Source organism: Carassius carassius, chromosome 19, assembly GCF_963082965.1.
Source record: "Carassius carassius chromosome 19, fCarCar2.1, whole genome shotgun sequence".
Lineage (NCBI taxonomy): Eukaryota > Metazoa > Chordata > Actinopteri > Cypriniformes > Cyprinidae > Carassius > Carassius carassius.
In genome coordinates, this window is record NC_081773.1 from 24249020 (window position 1) to 24261670 (window position 12651).

The window sequence follows — 12651 nt, forward strand, 5'->3', positions numbered from 1 at the left end:
GGTGCTTTAAGAGGGTTGCATTTCTTTTATACCAACTGCATTGCTTTTCCATTTCACTAAGTTATCTTTCCTCTAAGTTCTCTGACAGTTTGGTTAAGGTTTTTAAATAGATGTGCTATTTATACAAAAATAGTTTAATCAATAATTTTAAACAATCTAAATTTCAATAAAAAGGTCAAACAAATGAATACAAAATAAAACCATGCAATTATATAAAACAGATCACCATTTAAAATGGTTTAAGAAATTAAGAAAACAGAAAATATTTGATTAAATACATACATACAGTACATGCATGCATAAACAATGATTTTACCACAGTAATAACTAGGCAAACAAAAATTAGGCTGAGATCATTTCTCACCCACAAATATTTATAAAAGTGATCCTGTGGAAAATGTACAAAAGTTGATTTGCTTTGAACTATTTAATAAGGTCACCGTTTACATGTTCAACTGTGCTCTTTGAGGCAGCATTGTTTGTTTACTCTGCCATCAGCTCTCTGATTTGTAGAAGTATCCTCAGATAACAATCAGTTGCTTTTGTTCAGAAACTGCTGGTTAACTTTCCATGGTTTATAGAGCACTGTTTGAAGTAGAGGGGAAACCGTTAGACCCCCCCCCCCCCCACACACACACACACACACACACACCTCCCCTGCAACCCTCTCCTCCAACCTTTCTACTATGTCTTCATTTATTTTTTTCCGTCCGAGAATTACCTCATTCATTCTGTAATGGTTTCCACAGTCCTACATGATCATAATACATTAAGGCAGAGACTTATGCTCAGTCCCAAACAAGGATTCTTAGGTTAGTGTCAGCATTATTTAGGTTTAGTGAACAATTTAGGCTGTAACTGGACTCAGTAGATGACTAAAATTAAATTCAACAGATTTGATTTAAAGGCTCATCATGGTCATGATGGACAGGTATAGTTACACATAAAAAAAGAATAAAAATTACTTTATCAAACTTTTTATTTTTTTAACTTGTAAAGTTCAACAAGTGACCGTGGAATGAGAAATCAAATCAGTCACACAATTAAACAAAACGATAATAAGTAAATGAAGCAGATCATTTCATTATGTGAAGAATTAGTTGATGGTATGAAATACACTGTACATACTGTCAGGGCTCATACTGACAATAGAAAAGCAAATGTGCTAGCTGAAGCATGAAGTTCATTGTACATCCTGTGCTGGTTTAATCGTGGGTAACGAGGTTCACCCAATGTACTTCAAGTGTGTTATACATAAACTTAAACAATACTTCTTAAGGTTACATGTTTTGAATTAATTTTTTATTCTATTCTGTATTTGCTAGATGTTAAAAACATGAAAAATCAGTTGCATGTTTTTCCTTGCACTTAGGTTAAAGGTACTGTAAAAGTTCCCTTTAAAAGAATAGTTCACCCAAAAATGAAAATATACAACCCGAATTCCGGAAAAGTTGGGACGTTTTTTAAATTTTAATAAAATGAAAACTAAAAGACTTTCAAATCACATGAGCCAATATTTTATTCACAATAGAACATAGATAACATAGCAAATGTTTAAACTGAGAAAGTTTACAATTTTATGCACAAAATGAGCTCATTTCAATTTTGATTTCTGCTACAGGTCTCAAAATAGTTGGGACGGGGCATGTTTACCATGGTGTAGCATCTCCTTTTCTAGCACCCGGACTCTTCTACGACGAAGCCATGCTGTTGTTATAGCTGCAGTATGTGGTTTTGCATTGTCCTGCTGAAATAAACAAGGCCTTCCCTGAAATAGACGTTGTTTGGAGGGAAGCATATGTTGCTCTAAAACCTTTATATACCTTTCAGCATTCACAGAGCCTTCCAAAACATGCAAGCTGCCCATACCGTATGCACTTATGCACCCCCATACCATCAGAGATGCTGGCTTTTGAACTGAACGCTGATAACATGCTGGAAGGTCTCCCTCCTCTTTAGCCCGGAGGACACGACGTCCGTGATTTCCAACAAGAATGTCAAATTTGGACTCGTCTGACCATAAAACACTATTCCACTTTGAAATAGTCCATTTTAAATGAGCCTTGGCCCACAGGACACGACGGCGCTTCTGGACCATGTTCACATATGGCTTCCTTTTTGCATGATAGAGCTTTAGTTGGCATCTGCTGATGGCACGGCGGATTGTGTTTACCGACAGTGGTTTCTGAAAGTATTCCTGGGCCCATTTAGTAATGTCATTGACACAATCATGCCGATGAGTGATGCAGTGTCATCTGAGAGACCGAAGACCACGGGCATCCAATAAAGGTCTCCGGCCTTGTCCCTTACGCACAGAGATTTCTCCAGTTTCTCTGAATCTTTTGATGATGTTATGCACTGTAGATGATGAGATTTGCAAAGCCTTTGCAATTTGACGTTGAGGAACATTGTTTTTAAAGTTTTCCACAATTTTTTTACGCAGTCTTTCACAGATTGGAAAGCCTCTGCCCATCTTTACTTCTGAGAGACTCTGCTTCTCTAAGACAAAGCTTTTATAGCTAATCATGTTACAGACCTGATATCAATTAACTTAATTAATCACTAGATGTTCTCCCAGCTGAATCTTTTCAAAAGCTTTTTTAGCCATTTGTTGCCCCCGTGCCAACTTTTTTGAGACCTGTAGCAGGCATTAAATTTTAAATGAGCTAATTAATGGATAAAAGTGTAAAATTTCTCAGTTTAAACATTTGCTATGTTATCTATGTTCTATTGTGAATAAAATATTGGCTCATGTGATTTGAAATTCCTTTAGTTTTCATTTTATTTCAATAGTTCACGCTTACATATAATTAGCTGAGGTATGGAATGCGTATTTGGCGTGCTGTCCGGGGAAGGGCTCCGAGCTCGGGAATGGCCCGAACCTAGAGTACCCCCCCCCCTTCCCCGTCTATTTATAAAGTGAACTTGAAGTGAGGAGATGGGGTGGAGGAGGGATGCTGATAAACCGTCAATGGATAGAGGTAAGTCAGCGATATTTATACTATGGGATTGATTACTTGATTATGGTCCACCTGTGTTGATTAGGCTAAGTATCTGACGCGCTCCTCCCGAATCTTATTAATAAAATTACATTAAAATTTAAAATACGTCCCAACTTTTCCGGAATTCGGGTTGTACCTACCTTCAGGACATCTAAGATCAGAGTAGATGAGTGTTTCTTTATTGATTCTGTAAACTTCAGCATTACATCACTTGCTCATCAGTGAATCCTCTGCAGTAAATGGGTGCCGTCAGAATGAAAGTTAAAACAGCTGTTTAAAAACATCACAATAATAAACAAGTACTCCAGACAACTACAGTTTATTAATTAACAACTTCTGACATAAAAAGTTTGCACATTTGTAAGAAAGAAATTCACCATTAAGACGTCTTAACTTCAGACTGAATCCTCCATCCATGCTTTCTCCAGTAAAAAAGTTCTCTACACGAGAGAAACAGGATGGACTTTTTCACTGGAGGAAGCATTATTATGGATTGTGGACTAGTGTTTTGGCCAGAAGCAATGGTTTGAAGTTAATACACCTTAATAATGGATTTGTTGCTTACAATCATGCAGCATGCTGGACTGGAGTTGTGTTGACTGTTTCAGATAAATATAGATTAATTACAATTTAATCACAATTACAATAAACTCTTTTTTATTGTAGTGTGTGGGTGCTTAAATAATTTCACTTATTCAATAATTACTGAAAAAACTATTGATTTGATCACCTTTGACAAAAGTGTAAGAAATGTATGAAAATTTCAGGGATTGTAAATAGGCACATAAAATGTAGATCAAATGACCTCAAAATTTATATTTTGTTCTTACACTCCGATAAATGAATGCAAGAAAATTTTGCAGTGCATAGCAGGAGCAGGTGTCTGAGAAAATGCTCTTGTATGTGAATGTTTTGACACACACACACACACACACACACACACACACACACACACACACACACACACACACACACACAAACACAAATAGGCCTTTTAAGCATAGGTGACCTTTAAGCCCTTTGTACTCTACATAAACAATCAATGAAATTATGAACCCGCGAGTCTATTCCTCTTCCTCAAAATGTTCAATGTACATTAATAGTAACATTTTGGATTCCTACTGGGCACAAAATAAAATATAATAATAAAAAAAGAATCATAATTCACCACCAGTCGATCAGTCATTTCAGCTCTGTAATAAACTTTCCAGTTCATTCCTGAAGTAGTTTATCTCACTTCTTTCAAAACTGTTACTCTTGGGTACTCTCTATTTTTCTGAACTAGATTCACTTCAACATAACTCGTATAGATAAAATAGGATTTTATTGTCTCTATCTATCAGGGTTAGATGACAGAATAAGGATGTTACAAATGAAATATAAAGCCAAAAGATGTCTGGATTAGGATGAACTATTTCTCCAGAACAATCATGTCCTCTGAGTTCAGTATAATGTCACAGATATATATGGTTCCTCTGTTCACTGGTGGAGTTATGGCGACCGATTTCCTCGAATGATTTTACAGCATTCCCTATAAGCGTGGTCCCTTCTGTTTTTAATAATCAGAACTATTGTGTGGCATGAGTCCTTATGTTACTAAAAACATTTAATTAATCTATGCATTAAAAAAACGAAGTTGAGGAGGATCTATCGTGATTAAAAGGTCTCAAAATAATAATAATAATAATAAAAAACACCCAAGGAAATCTGACAGAAGCGTGGATCATATGATTGAGCTTGACTATCGTCGTTGCAAAAACTTTTGAAACTTGGTTTCAGAAAAGAAGTAAAGTGAGTCTTCATTACCTGTAAACCGAAACGAAGGAATTTGTTTCATCTTCTTCTGGCATTTGCTTGTGCACGTTTAACAACATGCAACACAAATACAAGCTTAAAAAATGTGTCACAAAACCACTGATTAGAAAAACAGCCTAAACCACAGGCCTCGTTTTCCTCATATTCTAATTGAGGATGTTTTTTCTTTCTTTTTTTTTCACTCACCTCCCCCATTTCCAACCCTCTGTACCCCAAAGCGCACACACATAAATACAGATATGCATGAACAACAACTGTCACTGCACTCTTTCTAATGTTTTGCACTATATTTCTACACTTTACACTTGTAGCTACTGTTTCGCTCCAGTATCTTGTTCTGATGGACTCAAATCACAGGCATGCATACCATACACTCACAAAAACCACCCTAAAGAAAGCTTTTTGCATTTTTATAATCACAAAAAATAAAAATAAAAACAAATGCAAGTTGTTTTATATAACTGAAGATATAAAAGTGAGGTTTATGCCACACTTAGCTTGCACACACACATAATCAACCTAAATTAATTCACCACAGATACTTGTGTCACCAGACTTATGCTCTTTGCACACAGAAAGAGAACCAAAGCAAAACCTCAGATAGGTTTGAGTTTCAGACACCCACACGGAGATCACATGTAGTGAGGTTGGATATCTGCATAGCCCTGCACCGAGGATGGATGGCCATAGATGTGAAAATGTTTGAAAGCATGTGAGAGCGTGCAGGCTGCATATCAGCTTCTCTCACAGTCACTGACGCACTTTTAAACAGGAAACATCTTCATACCCAAGACTGGAACACAACCCAAGGTCTTTCACAGGAGAAAGCCATTTCCTGCTTTTGACTATATGAGATACCACAAGCATATTAATGTTGCACATAGGAAGCATTTCACTGCCTGACAGCATATAAACAGTATGACAACTGTTTATATATATATATATATATATATATATATATATATATATATATATATATATATATATATATATATATATATATATATATACATATATATGTATATATTCTTATGCTGTAGTATAAAAACATGATGTATTTCTCTAATACTTTGAGAATAAAAATGTACACACTACTGTTAAGAAGTCTCTCTAAACATATACAAAACTGAGAAATATTATTCTAATTTAAATGTTTTCTTTTTAAAAATATTGTAACATTTATTTTATTCCTTTAATGGCAAAGCACTATTTTATCAGCTATAACTCCAGTTGTCATTGTTGATTCTTGAAGATACTGACTTGATGCTCAAAAAAATTTTCATATTACCATCAGTATTGAAAACCACTGACTAATATTTTTGTGGAAACGGACACATTTGTTTTACAAGGTCTTTGATTAATAAAAGGTTTAAAAAACAACATTTATTTAAATTAGACATATTTTGTCTTTCCTGTCACTTTTGATCAATGTAATATGTCATTGTTGAATAAAAGTAACAATTTCTTTAAGAAGTTTTCATATATATATATATATATATATATATATATATATATATATACAGTGTGCATATAAACATTCAGGTTTCAAGTGTTATGCTTGATAACAACAAAACAAAGTGCAATTACCCGTGCAGCATCGTGATAGCGTCGTTATTCTTTAGTAGTGTTTCTCTGCAGCAGGGCCTGGAAAACTCATAAAGATGAAAGAAAGAATGAATGGAGCACAGCAAAATCCTGAAAGACAACTGAAATCCACAAAATCACTGGGGTTTAGAGGATGAGTCATCATCCAATGAGACAATGACCTACAATATATGTGTGTGCTGGAGTGGCCCATTCAAGCAGACCTCAATTCAATTCAGCATCTGTGGAATAACTTTAGTCTGGAAGTGCTATTAACGGTTCTCATGCAAGCAGGAAGATTATAAAATCCAGGCAAATACACTCACAATGAATTGTGGACCAGGCTTTTGATTGAGCCACTCCAGAACATATTCTTTTTGGTTTTGAGCCACTCCAGTGTGGTTTTTGCTGCATGTTTCATGTCATTATGCTCCCTGTCAGTACATAAATCGCCCTCAAAGAGTCATGTGGATCAAAACATGCTTTCCTAGAGGAGGTTTCTTTACATGGTCTATCGATTCTTTTCTTTGGTTTTATTGGGTTGTACAGCTCCTGATGCAGAAAAATTCTTAAAACATATGATGTAAAGAAAATACAGTATAATGGCTCTCCACACTAAGGTCCAAAACTTAAGAATATTTAAATACCTTTTTATTTATGTATTTATTACCTTTATTTACCTAGCATGGCATCACAAAAATAGATTTTTCCCCCATCCTCACACCCCCTTCCAGCCCCCAGACCCCAGTTTGAAAACATCTGGATCGAAGAATATTCCTTCAATTAGCCTTTTACCAAAAAAAAATTTTTCAACAAATTTTCAACAAAATCATGGCATTTGAACATGGCAGATTAACCCATCTTGCTTTCACGCTGTAACACCATGTTCGAGGAGAGTGGATGCTTATACAGTTCCATTAGGACAAGGATATGTTGGTAGCTGGTAGATGGCACTATTGGTCTTTCAGATCCTCCAGCTGAACAAAATTCAATATTCACACAGCATGTTAAGTAATAAGCCCATTTTCCTGACTCCATCTCCTCATATCCAAAAGATTTCATCAGATAAATTACTTAATTATTCGATCCTCTTTCTCCTCTAAAAGACGACTGGACCATAGACATGATGAGAAAAAGACATAGAATTTTGCCATTAAACTCATGCTTGCACACTCAGTTTTTAAAATATTACATAAACCCTGCTTAATCTAATGTTAGATGAATGTTTTCTGTCATTTTGGCAGCGAAATATAGATTCAACATATGATGGTGTAAAACACTTTTCCCCTCATCGGTTCACAGATTTAAAGCAAAACCAGGCATCAAATCACAAAATGATGAAACTTATTTAATGTAGGGATTGCACATAATTCACCATGAGATTTGTTCATGACTGTCATGCAACCTGACATACACATTCTCTGTCTGCCTTATTGATCTATATGTATTTCCCACCAGCCTCCTTCATCCCAGGTTCCCTAATGTCTGTGTGTGGAGGTAGGGCTAAATGTGTCTGAAAATCATATAATAAAACCAGACTCCAAAGGGAAAAAGTGCCTACAGTAAGTCACGGCTTAGAACCTTGTTACAGCAAGGAACAATGATGTATAGAACCATGAATTGCACATTGGAACCTGTGCCACAACAGCATGCACCCCTAATATGTCTGGCTTTTTAAGAGTGTGGGAAGAAGAAGATTTATATGGTTGAAAAAAAAAACAATCATATCTCAGATCGGCGCTGGCATAGATGCCCAAAGGCATGTATAAGAGACTCGGCAATCTGGATGGATTCTGCAGTCAACAACTTGCAGACACAGATAACAAGATGAACATAATGTGTGCAAAGGGAAACTCAAAATGCATTTACAGGACCCATACGAAATATCAAACATATGCAGTAAATACAATTTATTTTTTTTTCTTTTAACTTATGCAAATGTAACTGCATTGATCATTGTGTTCAGGAGGACCAGGCTCATAACAAGGTTATCGATGTGCTCAGATCATGTGGCACATGAAAACTTTTTTTTTTTTGCCAGTGCTCTGTGCAAGCCATTATAAACTGCACTAGTGTAAGTCAGAAGAAGTAGAAGTTAGTCTGTAAAATTTTGTAAAAAAAAAAAAAATAAAAAATAAAACTTCTGCTATGCTATTGACAAATTGCATTAGTACTGTGTCAATGCTGCTTTTAGTTAACTTCTTCCCACGGTTGCAAATGAGCCCCAAATAGTGTGACCAGTTCTGAGAGTGGGTTTATGGTTAAAGGACAGTTGACTTCAAAAGTAAAAACACCAAGTCATTCTTTACATGATTGCTATTGTGAATTTGAAGCAAACATTTTGTCACAGCTGAAGTAGGTTACCTACATTTCTATTAGACCATATGTAGGAGTCATGAGTTGACCCACAGGAATTGCAGTCACTGGGACCACAAAAATGATTACCATCTTTATCAACACCACATTCAGAGTTGTAGTAAACAGCAGCCCCTGTGACCTACACCTCATTTTCAGTGTACTAAAAGAACACCAGGATGGAGGACACCAAATCATGCATCTCATGCTAGTAATCGATGATCAATAGGCAAAATAAACGCTAACTTATATTTTTCATGTATAATTTTAATTTATTTGGGTGAATAAAGCATAGTTTACAATATTACATTCCTTTAAACTAACAAGCATTTAAGAAATAAAAATGTAACAAGTAGCACTTTAATTTAAGTGTATTCAGTCATTCTCTGTAATCACTTTTTAATGAAATAGTACTCATTCTAATGCCTCCAAAATCTGACAAGTGAACATATTTAAACACCAAATTAAATTCAGTATTATAACAAATAAAATCAGTTTATGTTAAGCAAGGCAAAAGGCGCTTCCACCATGCAAATGGAAAGATGACTCACATCTTGTCCTTGTATGATGAGTTGTGTAAAATAATATAGTTTACAGCTCAGTAAAGACTTTATACAGTACAATTAAATTAAAATTAAATAAAATTTAAATTTATGCATTTAGCAGACGTTTTTATCCAAAGCGACTTACAGTGCATTCAGGCTTCAACTTTTACCTATCATGTGTACCCGGGGAATCAAACCTCCAACCTTGTGCTTGATAACGCAATGCTCTACCAATTGAGCTACAGGAACACTTAAATGAATTAAACAATTAAATGAAAAAATATATACAAACCTTTATTTCACTGCAAAAGTGTAAATGTCCAATAATGAATAAACATTTGGATCTTTCCATTAACAAGTATATAGTTACAAAGTTAGTCACAAATTTGATCTAAATGATTTGTTCACAAGACAGATCTGGTTCTCTGAGTAAGTTCAACTCACTGACTCATTGACTCAGTTACAGTGGTTGACAGCTCACCGGAGGGACCAAGTGAATAATAACTTTCAGTCTAACTATTGTATGGTTTCACAATACTTAGAATTCAGCACACGAGTACCACTTTTATTTACTGGTTGAACTCTTTCTTTAAAGGTGTGGTAATGATGCGAACATTACAAGCAACAAAAAAGTGACTGAAATCACGACAGCATCATCTCCTCTCAGGGTTATTGCAAAATACATATGCTCAGTAGGCAGCAAGCCGGCACAATCTTTATAACAAGGGCTGCTTGTGAAAGGCAGTTTTCTCAAGGTCAACACTCTTTCTTTTTGTATACTGGCAAAAGGAAGAATTACTCCCAGGTGAGTGCTTCCTTTCCTTGAAAGATCTCCTGAAGTGAGTTCAAGAGAGCATGTTAAGTTACTTAAATGTGTTGTACAGCAGTGGTGTTACATAGGCTATGATGTTTTAATCCTACTAACAGCATTATAAGCTTTCTGCAGCAAGTTAGTACATTTATTGAGGCTAAAGGTCTTATACCCCAAAGGAAAGCCCTGACACTCATATTTTTGGGGATATTAGAGTCTGCAATGAAATGTAGGTCCAGCTGTGACATATGAAATTCAGGAAAACAGCAGGCTTTATAATGCTTCATTTACCAGAACCTGTAGAATACTGTACAAACCTTTGTTGCTTATAAGATAAAAATACACTAAAATGTTGTTTTTTTTTTGTCATTGTTTTTTAGTCTGGTCTTTGCCACCTGCCATCCTAGCTCATTGATTGAATCGCTAATCACAATGAAGTGAGCGTACTGATTTTAATGTGAATATTTGTCTCCCAGGGGTGACTGTGATTTTTTCCCCCTAAAGAATGGAAAAAGACTGAAATTGCGCATATTACAGATAATTTCAGTGAAGTGAAACATTATGAATCATAGTGGTCACAGTCTATATTTCTGCGAATTGACTCCGTCATGCTGTTAGACTTCAAACACAATTATTATTTTTTTTTACTATCTTAGTCATGGAAAAAATAAAACACACTTACATACATATATCTATCCATACTGTACATACATATATTTTATACTACAGATGGACTTTCCAACATTAAATCTGGCCACTAATGAGTGGTAAGTGTTTACAGAAATCCCCAACAGCTCAGCGCATTCATTGTAAGACTATTCACAGAAATCCTGCTTGGTTCATAGAGGTGGGTTTCTTTGTGTTACAGGCAATTAGTCTAGATATAGACAACAGTTTGGCTCAAGGCTGAGTTTGGACATATTGCTAGTTTATTAGTGAGTCATGATCCTCCTCCAGTTAGCCACAAGATGTATCCACTCCTGTCCTCCATTCATGGTGGAGAAGATTAAGGATAGACTATCAATATAAGCGAGAAGCAAAATACTTGGTTTTTAACTGTAAACTGACATACAGTTCCGTGTATTGAATTTCTCAGAAGCTCTCATCTTTGTTGCTTGTTTGCAAAAATACAAACATTTGGAAAGTTAATACCTACAGTATAAAAGCATTTACTGTGCAAAGTGGTTTAAAATATGTTGAAAATGGATTATTAAACCACTAACAAAATAGCAAATGTTTTAAAGCCTGACAAACTTTTTACTTTAAATCACACAAGAGATCTCTTTAATATCTCATCTGTTTCCCGTAGACAGCAATGAAATTGAATGGATAGCAAAAGCTGATTTTTCTGCTGACGGAATGATATCACAATCTCAAATGTATCACTGTAGAGTTAACATTTCTCAAATTGCATGTGCCCATCAAATTTTAATATGAATCTAATCATTTCTCATTCCAAATCCTAATTTGGATTCAAGTGTCTGTGATAAACATTGTTGAAAATGCATTATTAAATCACTGACATTTAGCAAATGTTTTGAAACCTGACAGAAATGTTTCACTTTAAATCAAACAAGAGATCTCTATATATCCCAACTGTTTCTTGTAGACTGCAAAGGAGAGCAAAAGCAGATTTTTTTTTCCTGACCAAAAGATACTGGTAATCTCTTCATAGGGTTTCAGAAAATAACTCATTAATGTTGCAAGTTGCACCCAGATTTGCCAAAATGCCAAAGTCTGCGAGTCTTTCATATGAACTCAATCATTTCCTATTCCAAATCATAATTAGGATTCACATAACTGTGGCAAACATTTACAAAGTGGTCTAAATATCTTCAATGTTGAAAATTTATCGTTAAATCAATGATAAGATATAGCAAACCTTTGAAAACCTGACAAACGCCCTACTTTAAATCATTTATTATATATTTCAACTGTTTCTTGCAGATTTCAAAAGAGATCTGCTGTAAATGTTTCAAACTGTGCTCAGATTTGCCAGAATTTCAATATGAACTCGCTAATTTCGCATTCAAAATACAGATCAAATCATCTTAGCTATGCTTACAACATTCATTTTGTATTACATACTTTCTCGTACATTATCATCGTCTAATTCATTTCTCCAAAAGCATTCGTCGAGATTCGACAAGTTGACACTTGGAGGAAACGTAACTGATTGCCCTGAGCTACTAAAGAGCAACCTCGGAGGAGTAAAACATGCTTCTGTGTTATGCTAGTATCATCATCGCTAATGATCAGTGTTATGAGCCCTAAAATGTGTTACTTTCAATTTTCAGTGAAACTATTGTGAGAGTCACATTAACAACTCATCTGAAGTGTTGACATCTGTAAGTACAGCGTGAGTAAGTGCTGCATGCGGTACCTCTGTTAACCCTGCAGAGCCGCGTTAGCTTTGAAGATTTCCTACACTGGATGAAAGTTCGTCTGAGGTCAAAACAACAGCGTTGTCATATCAATATCAGTTCTTAAGACAGCTAGGAGATTTTAGAACCGCTAAAGACAAAGACAATCTTTCAAG